Raw genomic sequence first — 13,355 nt, 5'->3', positions numbered from 1 at the left:
GTGAATCAAGGTCTGAGTCCTTTGAAGAACTTAGAGTATGGTCTGAATTAACAGAAAAGCAGATATGTGAGAACAGTAAGGAACAACCCGTAATGGTTTCTAAAGTGATTCCAGAGGAGAGAGTGCGAAATTGTACAGAGGGGTCTGGGCAGTTGGTCAGCTACATGAAAGAACTCTTCTTGGAACTGAGTTTTGACAGAGAATTTTTGTAAGTTTTTTCAGGGGGATAGGAGGAAAATTGGGGGAATTGGAGGAAGTAGAGAGATGACCTTACCTTACAGAGGGGGTAGAGAGCAGAAAAGTAAGTTTTCTGCATTGCAGAACTTTGGGGACTCTGGGTTCTATAAGCATTTGCAGGACTTCCCTGGTGGTCCAGTGGTTAAGACTTTGCCTTCCAATGCAGGGGGTGCGGGTTCGATCCCTTGTCGGGGAGCTAAGATCCCACATGCCTTGGGGGCCAAAAAATCAAAACATAAAGGCAGAAGCAATATTGTAACAGATTCAATGAAGACTTTAAAAATGGTCCACATTAAAAAAAACCCTTTATGAGCGTTTGCACCCTGAAGTAGAGTGTGGTGTTAAGGCTGGGAAATGAGAAGACTGTATTGTTGCAAGAGATGAGGCTAGAAGGATTGTCAGACTGGCCTTCTTTGCCACGCTAAGGAATTTTTTGTTGTTGTTATTGGTTAAAGACTTTATTTTTTAGAGCAGTTTTAGATTCACAGCAAAATTAAGAGGAAGGTACAGAGATTTCTCATATACCCTCTCCCCATACATGTATCCTCTCCCTCATTATCAACAGAATGGTGCATTTGTCACCACTGATGAACCTACATTGCCACATAGCAATCACCCAAAGTCCTTAGTTTACGTTAGGGTTTCCTCTTGGTGTTGTACGTTCTACGGGTTTGGACAAATGATGTACTCATCATTATCGTGTCATACAGCCCTAAAATTTCACTGTCCTAAAATTGACTTCTTTCACTTAGTAATATGCATTTAGGGTTCCTCCGTGTCTTTTCATGGCTTGATAGATTTATGTTTTTGGCACTGAATAATATTTCATTGAATGCATATACCACAGTTTATGTATCCATCCATCTACTGAAGGACATTCTTCTTTGTTTCCAAGTTTGACAATTAAAAATAAAGCTTCTATAAACATTCATATGCAGGTTTTTGTGGGGCATGCATTTTCAACTCCTTTGAGTAAATATCAAGGAGCACAATTGCAAGATTGTATGGTAAGAGTATGTTTAGGTTTATAAGAAACCAACAAACTGTCTTCCAAAGTGGCTATACCATTTTGAATTCCCACCAGCAATGAATAAGAGTTCTTGTTGCTCCACATCCTTGCCAGCACGTTGTATTGTCAATATTCTGGATTTCGGCCATTCTAATAGGTGTAGTGGTATTTCATTGTTGTTTCAATTCACGCTAAGGAACTTAAATACGTTATTGTGTAAGGAATTCAAGGTAGTGGGAGATTGTAAGTGGAAAACTGATGATATATATGATTTTAGAACAGATCATTCTGAAAGCAGTTTATTTTTCATTCCGTAAATATTTATTGTCTGTCTTCCTAAGCATTATACTAGGCACTGGACACACAGTGGTTAAGAAAATAAGTATGGCTTCTGCCATTATGGAGCTTAAAATCTAGTAGGGAAAAAGGTATTAGACAATAAGTTATTGATGTATACACACACAAAAATGGAATGAATGTTATGATGCCCTCTCTAACTAGGTAACATTCAAATCAAAACCTTAAGAACGGGTATTCAGGGTTAATTAGGTAAAAGGTTAGGGGAAGGATATTCCATTACAGAGAACAGTTAGTGTCTGTGAGTGACAGCCAGGATCAGGAAAGAAATAGCTATGTTTGAGAAATAAAAGAGGCCAGCATCTTTGTAGTAGAGTGAATGAGGGAGGGGCTCAACTAACCCAAGAAAGTTTAATTGAAATTATTTAGCAGCCAATCAGTGCATCATTCACATGTAACTTATTTATGTTTTCAGCAAGTTTAGGTAATTATCTAGATCAGGGTGGGCAAAATATGGCCTGCAGGTTAAATCTGGCCCATTGCCTGGTTTTGTAAATAACTTTTTATCAGAAGACAGTCATGCTCATTCATTTACTGTTTTCTATGCTTGATTTTGTGCTACAACATCAGAGTTAAGTCATGAAAGAGACTCCTTAGCCCCAGAGCCTGATATATTTACTGTCTGGCTTTTTACAGAAAAACTTGAGCTCTGATCTAGATCCTTGTAGTTTAATATAAAGTAAACTCGCACACACAGACACATGTACACATGAATGTGCACACACACACAAACACAAAAATCTTGCTTCAGTAATGTCTATATATGAATATAGACATGAATGTCGAAATCCTGATTGGTGTGAGTGCATCCTCCATTATCACTGAATTCCTCTTTGTTGAAAGAGTGCTGTAGGCTATGTGAGCACCCAGTAAAGGAAAGCTGTGATTCTTCCAGGATTATGGTCAAGGAAAACGTTCTTCCCATAAGGGAAGAATTCAGGATTGCTAGTTAAATATGCCTTAGGATATGTGTGATTCTAAAATAATTTTTACAAAGAAATCCTCCTCATATTTAGCTTCAAAAACAAAAATATATTCTGCTTTTTTGTAATTAGAAGAGTATATGGTGCATTACTATGTGCAATAAACAAAATTTTAGAATTGGAAATGTAAAATTACATGTATTAGGGCATACTTCATCATTAATAATGCAGTATCGCTCAAGGTGCAATAACATTTCAAGCAGTATGTATTTTAAATGCTTTATAAAATAGTGCTATAGAAATGCTAATTTGCTATACAAAATTTTATAAATTCCACTTGAATTTAAGTGGAAATGCATAATGCCAATATATTTGAGAAGTAATATAAAGTGTATCTGTTTTTAGATGCTGCATAATGATTTGCAGTCCCCAAATAGGAAGGAATAAAAGAGACATGGGCGACTCAAAACAAGTATTATGGTCTTTAAATATTATTTTAGAATAATATATGTGTATAAATTATATGTAATATATACAGTTTAATGTTTAATAATAAACATCTATATACCTCCTACCCAGCTTAAGATATAAAACAGTATGAAAAAATTTGATATTCCTGTGAACTTCTTGATTATATTTCCCTCTTCCCTAGTAGAAACAATAACTTCCTTTACTTTATAATAATGATTTAGTTATTTTTCTTTGTAAATTTACCATATATGCATGCATCCTTAAGCAATATGTTGTTTAAGTTTTCTGTTTTTAAAATTTGACATAAATAATATCATAGTACTTGTATTCTCCTGTAATTTGCTTCTTTTATTCAACGTAATATGTTTGAGACTTATCCATATGGATTCCTGTTGCTGCAGCAATTCATTTTCACTGCCTCTATAGTATTCCTCTATAGTGTGTGTGTGTGTGTGTGTGTGTGTGTGTGTGTGTATATATATATATATATATATATATATACCAAGCTGTATGTGGTAGAATATTTAGGTTGTTTCTAGATTTTCCTATTATGACCAATGCTGCTCTGAATGTTTTTGCACATATTTCTGAATGTACATGTATAAAAATTTCTCTAAGAATATATATAGGGGTAAAATTGCTGGGTCTGGCTTATTCCCAACATTACTAGATAATGCAAAACTATGATTGAACCAATTGGCACCTTCATCAACAATGTTGAGGATTCCTTTTGCTCTACAATCTCTCCAAAAGAGTGTATAAATTTTTTTTTTTTTTGGACTGCTAAAGTAAAATAGTGGTGAGTTACATTTTATTTCTTTTGGAATATCCTTGGTTCCTAAATGGGTTGAATATTTCTCCATATGCTTATAGGTCTTTTGTATTTTCTGTTCTGTGAAATACTTTTGTGCCCACTTTTCTATTGGACTGTCTGTGTCTTACTGAATTGAAGAAGTTCTTTACATAATGAGGATTATAGACCTATATTCATTATATAAATTGTAAATTTTTTTGCCTCTGTGGCTTGTCTTAAATGGAGTCTTTTGAAGAACAGAAGTTCTTAATTTAAATGTCCTTGAATATTTAAAATCTTTTCTTTTATGGTTAGTGATTTTTATATTTTCTTTAATGCATACATCTCTACCCTTTGGTAAATGATAGCCTCTTACATTGTGTTTTTAATATTTTAAAGTTTTGCCTATTACATTTAAGTCTTGTATTCATCCGAAATTGATTTTGTATATGGTGTGAGATAGGGATCAAATTTCACTTTTCCCCATATGAATTACAAATAACTCCAGCACAGTTGTTTGCATCCTCCATTCCATATATGGGTGGGTCTGTTTCTGAGGTGTCATTTCTGTCCCATTTGTCTAATTTTCTGAGGTGTCATTTCTGTCCCATTTGTCTAATTTTCTATCTCTGTGCTAGTACCACACTCTTTAATTATTGGGCTTACTTGTAAGTTTTGATATCTGGTAGAGCAAATTGTTCCACCTATTTCTGCTTTGGTAGAATCTTGAAATTGTTTAATTTTTGCTTATCTTTAGAAATTGTTAATTAGACCTTAGTATTGGAAAACAATGTCACTGGATATAAAATTTTCTCCAGTATTTTGAAGATACTATTTCATTGTCATTCCATTTTTGCTGTTGAGAAGCCAGCATCAGTCAAACTGTCATTCCTTTGTAGTAGGCAGTCTTCTTTTTTTTCTCCTTCTGGCTACTTGATCTGTCTATCTATCTGTCTATCTATCTGTCAGATAGACAGACAGACAGATAGATAGATAGATAGATCTATCTATCTGTGTTTAACTGTGATATATACAGATTTTGCTTTTTCAATTGTGTCCTGATTGAAATTTGCTGGTCTTCCTGAACCAAAGGATTGGTTTCTTTCAACAATTTTGGAAACTTCTCATTCATATTACATATTTAAATATTCTTTTTCTTTTCAAACTCCAGTTAGATGTTACTGGACCTCGTCACTCTGTCTTTTGTATATTCTAACGTTTCAGATTTTCTGTCTTTTTGCCCCTATGCCCTACATTCTCCCTTCTGAGTAACTTCCTCAGATCTAACTTTTAGGTTACTAATTATCTTTTCAATTGTGTCTAATCTCCATTTTAACTCATAGATTAAGATTTTATTTTTAGTTACTACATTTTTCACTGCTATTTATTTATTTATTTTCCCCAATCTTCCTGGTCAATTTTTATAGCCATTTATTCCTCCATAATAACTTATTTTAATAAGTTTAACAATATTTAGTTTTATATCTGATATTTTCAGTATTTATTATCTTCATAGGTCTAATTTTGCAATTAGTTTCCATTAATTCTTGCTTATAGAGGAGTTGTTTAGTGATTTAAAAAACAAAAAGTGAAATTGCATTGTTTGGAAATAATCTGTGGGAGATTTTCAGGCCTCTATTTAAGAGTGTTTTCATTGTGCAAGGAAATGTGTTTACTTCTGATGGGTACCTGGGTGCATTATCAACCTAAGAGTAATTTAAACTAAAATCTCACCTTAGAGCTTTTTACTTAAAAAAGAAGTAGGATTTCTGATTCAAATACCATCATTAGTATGCACCTCTGGTCAGGAATTCTCATGGAAGACTAGTTTAGTTTTTTGCCAAAGCCATGAGAGAAATTTTTCTCTCTACTTTACATGATTTATGTATGTGTGTTTCTCCTATTTTACACAGTACCAGTAAAGACTCATACTTTGTCTCTTAACCCTGTATGCCTGTGGCCAGTTAAAGTCAAGTTGTAGATCACAAGAAGTTTCTACATGCCCTTAGGGCAAATACTATCTCCAGTGATTGCTTATTCATATAAAGTCAAACTTTTTCATAATTTGGGGCCTTATGCTTTTCCTTTGTTTATCCTTAGTGTATCCATACTTTAGAAAAATGGTTTCCATGTTTAACCAGAATTATTTGCTGTGTGCTGGGGGAGATGTTTTCTTTCCATAACTGGTCTACCATGTTGCCAGAAACATTACTGGATTTTATTCTTCACCACACCCTGTAATTGTATTTATCTAAGGAAAAAGTTTATCTTTGACTACAGTTATATAGACATCATTATGCACATATTTCTGAAATCCCTTTATCAGTTAGAAAGTAAATAGTTACTCATTACCTGTCATATAAAAATGCTCTGAGGATTGACAGATTACCCCGTCTTAATTTTTGTTTTTTTTGATAAAGTAAACTAATAAGGAGGTTTGATTGTAAACTTGACTGAGAATTATTTGTAAGTCTTTTTGGATGAAATAAAATAGATATTCTGAACCTCTATAGATATACAGTTTATCTTGGTAAGATGGATTAATATGCGTTAGAAGCAAGTATTATATTTACGAGCCATTTTCTTTCATATCCTAGATTATGTAATTAGAAATACTAGTAGACAAATTGAAGTTTTCCTAATCTTTATTAAAGACTGCCTTGCAGGAATATATTCATAAACAATTATAAGCCTTTATCAAATTTGTAGAGTGTTAAGTAATTTAGATAATGGATTAAGTTAGAATTTTTAATAATTTAACATTGATTTAATTCATATCTTTCTTAGAGATGGCAATAGTTTTCTTTGTATTGGGTGTGATAAAACTGTACTTTTAGTATGAAAAAATCAATTTCATTATATGTCTATTCTTTGTAAGGCTGATCATCTCACAGATAAAATGAAAGTTAGACTGCATGTAGACAGTAGATTTGAGTTTTTCACAGTTATGAGTAGATGCACATTAATTTTCTGAGCCTTGCCACATGAGGTATGATTTCAATTTGTAATTTTGAAATATGGTAGGATAAATATTGAAATAAAATTGCTAGTAACTAAAGTTTTATGTCTTTTGTGTTTTTCATCTTACTCGAGATATATGGAAACTTTTTAAATTAGTTAAAACTGTCTGTTGTGATGGTTACTTATTTGAACTATCTTCTGGAGTTCTGTTCTGTTTAGGTATTATGAGGAAGAATCTGAGCAATAAACCAGATGCTTTCTATTTCATCTGTTCACATGTACCTAGATGGCAAGTCTTCTGGGTGATGTTGACAGCTAGGATGTAAGCTTGGAGGGAATTCCTTGATAATACTTTCAGGACCAAATGCTACTGAAAAGAAAAGAATGTTTTTGAAAACAGATGTTCTAGCTCTATCAGGAAAGAAAAATAAGGCAAACATATTTTGAGCATGTCTGTGCCTGCATTTATAACTAGAAGTCAATAGGCAATTTTTTTTGGAAATGGAAATGAGTCTTTCACCTCTCAGCGACCTGTGTTGCATGACACTAGATATTGCCTAACAGAGAATGTAACCACAGAGCCTCAGTAGGTACCTTACCAAATTGGAACACACTGATTGCTTATGAAAAATTTCTACACCAGCTCTATTGTTGGAGTTGAATGGAAACCTGTTGTTTGCCAACTCTGGTTCCTATTACCATTAGTGGAGGGGAATTGGTCCAAATAAACTATGCCTTTGAGTGACCCTGCCAGGACCCACTTCTGTGACCATTGGATAGTACATGAGCAGCCCTTCATGTAGGGGACACACACACACACCTCTGAGTATCCTCTTTTTTTCTAACAGATCAAGAGGGTAAAAGAAAAAAACTGTAGAAGAAAGAGCAAGGAGTACCAGCTATCACCCACAGTAAACATTACCCGTTCTAAAACTAAGTCTTCTAAATTGAATAGAACCTGACTAAATGATTTTGAGTTTCTGGCATAGTTGTGGCATAGACTAGATGTGGCTTTTGCTCAGCTTTCTCACGGTGAAAAGCTTGGGTGAAAACCTTGCGGGGAAGATTGAAATGGCCCATCCAATTCTGCAGCTGCTGGAGAATCAGCACTTCTTGCCCCAGTGCCTCTATTATATCATTTGTTTCTGGATCTAAAAATTCAAACCTGTGATATTAAATGGACAAGCGGACTTTAAGCTGCAATATCACTGTATTATCTGGTTATTTTCCAGAGGCAGGTCATTCTTGCAGAGAGTTCTGAGTTCATAGCACAGGATAAATGATCTGTGCCAGATTTTTAGGCACAAAGAATAGTAAGGGCAGAGTTGGCATATACTCCTTGCTTTGGCTGCAATGTGGTTGGGTTCAAGATATTCCAGATTGCTTTAAATCTGAGTAAACTTTAAGGGACAGTGTTGTGAAAATGAGCCTACTTTAGCCACACCCCTTAAAGGTTTTTACTCACCTAGTCAGCCAGGTCTAGGAACCAGAATCTTGACCACAAATACAATTTTGCATTTTATATACCTATAACCCCCCTCGTATGACTCTCACTGCTTTGGCATTTTGAACAGTATGTGCTTTACACATTTGTAAATCTACAAATCTGTAAATATCACTGTGGAATGTAACTCCTAAAACATTACTAAAATATAACTAAAAATATAACTAAAAGCTCTTGCATAAAAGACAGCAGTATGTTAGATTCATAATTGTGTCTAGAAGAAATGACACATTTCTAGGAACCTTGGACCTTTGCATCTACCTGTTAACACACAGTAATATGTAACTTACTTTCAAAATAGTTTTAAATATTTCAACTTCAACCAAATGGGACTAAGAATTTGCAAAGGTATTTGCTTATATAAGAGGAAAACCCTTTCATCATCCTTATAGATTTCCTGCAAATAAATCAGAGACCCATGAGTCACAGTTCTCCCCAACAGACTTGCAGCGACTTAGTGTTTGAAAATCTTGACAGTGGACCTGAGATATTTCTTTCTAAACTAGTCTCTTGGATGTATCTGTATACTTGCATATGTGCATACTAAATGGATTAAAATTCATATGTAAATATGTTAACAGTGTGATACGCATTATTTTAATGTCCTAGGAATTGGTAAAATTCTTAATCTAGAAGTAACAGAAATGTGTCTGGCTAGAGTTAGTTCAGTATTTTTATCATAATTCTCTATTTTTAGCAGTCTAGTTTTGGGGTTTGCGTATTGATCCCCTTCTGTGTGTCAAACTTTTCCATGTTTTTTGGTAATCCATGTTGAAACAGTTTCTTGTATCAGAGCCAGGAGAACTTTCAAGTAATCTCCTTGTAGTATTTCAAATTTAAGAGACTTTTGTCTACTCTATTTTTAGAGCTTTAGTTATTTCTTTTCAGATTGCTTAGAGCCTAGATTTATGCAGTGCTGGAAGTTAAATAGATGATTCTAAAGAGGTGAATACTTCTTTCACATTTTTCTGTGGAATATTTGGCAAATATCTAGGGAAAGGACTCTTTCTGCCTGTACTGTTGGAATCAGTAAAGTTTTGTCAATAACTTGAAATTGGCAAGGATACTTCAACCTCAGCTTTTGACTTCAGCTTTGAATGTGCAAAGTTATTTTCCATTACCAAACATATCAAAACAAAAACATAAACATGGAAAGCCATGACTCACTTCTGAGAAGCATTCTGCAACATCTATTCCTGGCTGCTGTGGCCTGGAACTGGATTGTGTAATTTAACTATCTCATGACAACTTCTGGGAAGAATATCCTGTACTTAAAAAGAAAAAAAAATTGTGTATTAGTTTTTAGATTAGATAATGGGAATGATCCTCTTAAAACCATTTTTATTTTTGAAATGTATGTAAAAGTTATTAGGAAGTTTGCAAAGCAAAGCAATGGTCTCAGTTCCATTATCTTAAACTTTTTTTTTTAACCTGTCCTGTCAACATCTGTGGATATTTCTAAACTATGATTAAGAATATTGTTGCTATATACTATTTATTCTTCTTCACTGTATGTCATTACACATTTTGATTTATGTAGGAAAAACCTCTCCCTAAAAATTCTCCTATTTCTTCCCAGTCCATTCTTCATTATATCATCATATGCAAGACTGTTCTTTTTTCAGGCATATCACATCACAGCTTCTGGGTTTTGAGTATTTGCTCAAATAGTTTTTTTTGGTAATAATTCCTCCTGAATTTTTTTTTAATGATGTCTTCATTCTATAAATATTGTCACCTCCACTGTATTCTAAAGTATAGATGAAGTGAGAGAGTGGCATAGACATATATACACTACCAAATGTAAAATAGATAGCTAGTGGGAAGCAGCTGCATCGCACAGGGAGATCAGCTCAGTGCTTTGTGACCACCTAGAGGGGTGGGATAGGGAGGGTGGGAGGGAGACGCAAGAGGGAGGGGATATATGTATACATATAGCTGATCCACTTTTTGATACAGCAGAAACTAACACACCATTGTAAAGCAATTATACTCCAATAAGATGTTAAAAATAAATAAATAAATACATACATACATAAAAGTATATTGCGAATCTCATTGTAAAAGGTGGTAGATAACAAATACTATCCATGTGAACAATTTTGCATTTTCTAAATAAATTGCTTCAGTTTATTTCCATCCTTTTTCCAAGTGCCTCAGGCATCAATGAAAATAGGCTCATTAATTGCTAAGTAAGTAATTTTTCCACAAGTATAGTCTTGTTCCAAACACTCATTTGTGCATTTACCATGCATGACCAAAGAGTCACCAAACGCAAACCTAGTTATTAAGTGAAATACACATTTCCTTGGAAAGTGGGCATCAGGGTCAAGTTAAAATCCCACACAAACAATTGCATCACTTATGATCATTGCTTGAAAAGTAAAATGCCAGCTTACTTACTTGGACGGGAAAGCTTAGAGTCATCCACATTGTTAGGGAAAGTGTGTAGTGTGGATATAAAAGCTTCTCTCTATTTCTTGACCCAGGTTGAATGTTTTCTGCTCCAGTCTTTCTTCATTTCCTCGGTTAAATATGATCTCTCTGATTTGTCATAACATCTTAACTGTGATTTTTCTCCATATTGTATTCCTTGTCTTAGATTTATTTAAATACATGCCTTATCTACCCATTAAAATGCAAGTGTTTCTGATTGCATGGAGTTCATTTGATCCATCCTTACAGTACTTTACTTCGCTTAGTACCTTGGACAGAGTAGATGCTTCACTAAGTGCTTGGTGAAAGCATGAATAATGTAATAAGTATATAAAAGTATTTATTATAGAGAGATGGGTAGGAATAAAACTGAATTAAAAGAAACTTTATGTTGGTTTACTTCTTCCCCATTCTGCTTTTATGCAAAGCACGAGTCTCTCCATTGGTTGTTTGGATCTTCATTCATTGAACAGGAGTGATGCATCAGACACAGAAGGATGTGTTCTGCCAGTTTTGAGCTGCTTATAATTCATGTGTGCAGAAATATGAAACAGACCCAAATATGTTGGCTTATCTTAGGCAAAACACAATTTCCAAGTTTTTAGGAAAATAAATTTGGAAAACTATGAGAGATTTGTAAAAGACTCGGCAGTCTAGTGGTTCCTGAGTGTTGTTACTTTGATTGGTATTGTTACCTTCATACTTCTCGTCGGCATTTATAGAGAATTTTTGTCTTGTGTTTCAAAGTAAGATGTGTAGTATAGTGGGTGTATTTTGTGGCTTGGGGCTTTGTGATATGAACAAATGAATGCAATTCAATTAACAATTGTTGATTGCTTCTTATATGAAAGATTCTTTAAAGTCTCTGTGTTGGATGGGGGAGAGAGATGAAAAAGAAAGAGTTAAGATCCAGTAGAGAAAAAGGGTATATTTATAGATAACATTGTGAGAGAAATCAAAAACTGTTTACCTTAGGTGATATAGATATTTGTCTACTCAAAGACAAGGAAATGGGCCTGGGAACTTGAGGTCTGTTTAGATTCTATATGGCTCTGATTTTATAAATCATGAGTAGAGGAAGACAAAAGGATTTTGAATTCCAATTTAAAAAAAAAAAACGCAGAGCATAGCGTGGCAAAAGGCACCATTATGGTAGCTTGTTGATTTCAGCCAATGTCATAATGTTTTTAGGTAGCAATATCAGAGTGCTTTTGGAACGATTTTTGTGTTCCTGGTACTATACCAAGCTTGACTATTATAATTAATAATAACCCTTTTATACTATATTAATATTATTCAGGTGAGAAAACTGAGGTTTAGAAAGGCAAAGAAATGTGTTGACCATCACAAAGATAGGAAGCAGCAGGGACTGGTCAAACAGTATTAGGACCTCAAATGTGTACTTCTAAGCACTAGGATTTATTTCTTTATTATAGTGATTGCCTGTATAAATTAATACACTAAAATGCTAATCCTAAATTTATCTTTTTATTCATACTCATTAAAAATAGCATATGATTTAAACTCCACTAAAAAGACTAACAATGTGAAGTAAGAATGTAAAACAACTGAAACTTTCATGAACTTTTGTGGGAGTGTAAACTGGTACACCAATTTTGGAAGACTGGCATCATCTACCAAAGTTGGAAAAACAGTTATCCCATTGCCTAACAGTTTTGCTTACTTGTGTGTATGTGTATGTATGTATGTATATATATATATATATATATACATATATATATACATACATACACACCTTAAGTGAGTGTTTTTGTGTACCAAAGACATGTACAATAACATTTATATCAACATTTTTGATAATATCCCCAAACTTGGATCCACTCAAATTTTCAATCAGCATTAGAATGTGTAAGGAGATTTTGGTATATTCATGGAAGTGAAATAACATATGGCAATAAAAATGCAACACCACATTGTTATCCCACCATATTAAGCCAAAGGAGACAGACATAGCAAATAAATACGTATTATATGACCCCCTTTATATAAAATTTATATAAAATATAAAAAATAAGCAAATAAATATGTGAGTTAGTAGCTTTGGAGGTGGCTCTGGAGTGTTAGTGGTGTACTATTTCTTGACTTCTTGTGGTAGTTACGTGGCCATATTCCTTTTGTGTTTATTCATTTAGCTGTGACCTATGAATTGTACACTTTTCTAGGTGTATTTTTACTTCATTAAAAAGTTAAACATAATAGCCATTATTTGTGGGAAAGGAGATGTTCTGGTTAAAGAGGAAGTTAACAGTAACTGCCACAAGAAAAAACTTCTGCATAGCTCTTGTAATTGGCTTGATAATCTTTTCCAAGAGAGGTTGTTTTACATTTAGGTACAAAATACACAAATAATATAGCATTACTTTGAATATTTGAAAGTTTTATTTGATAAGGATTATAAAAGTAGAAGATAAAGAAGGTATGGAGCATTGAGCCAAACATGTATCTCTAATATTCATTGGATTCCTTACCATTGTTTTCTTTTAGAGTAGGAGGGATTATCAAATCACTCTGGTAATTTGGGTTTGATATTTTTTTTTGAGATTTTACACAAGTGTCAAGTGAGGAATTAGAATATTGTTGAAGTTCCAAGTGCTTCATAATCTGTGCTAAGACCAGACATTTTGGGGACCACTCACCAAATCC

The sequence above is a fragment of the Balaenoptera acutorostrata genome, chromosome 6 (assembly GCF_949987535.1).
Source record: "Balaenoptera acutorostrata chromosome 6, mBalAcu1.1, whole genome shotgun sequence".
NCBI lineage: Eukaryota > Metazoa > Chordata > Mammalia > Artiodactyla > Balaenopteridae > Balaenoptera > Balaenoptera acutorostrata.
Note: the sequence above shows the minus strand (reverse complement) of the source record.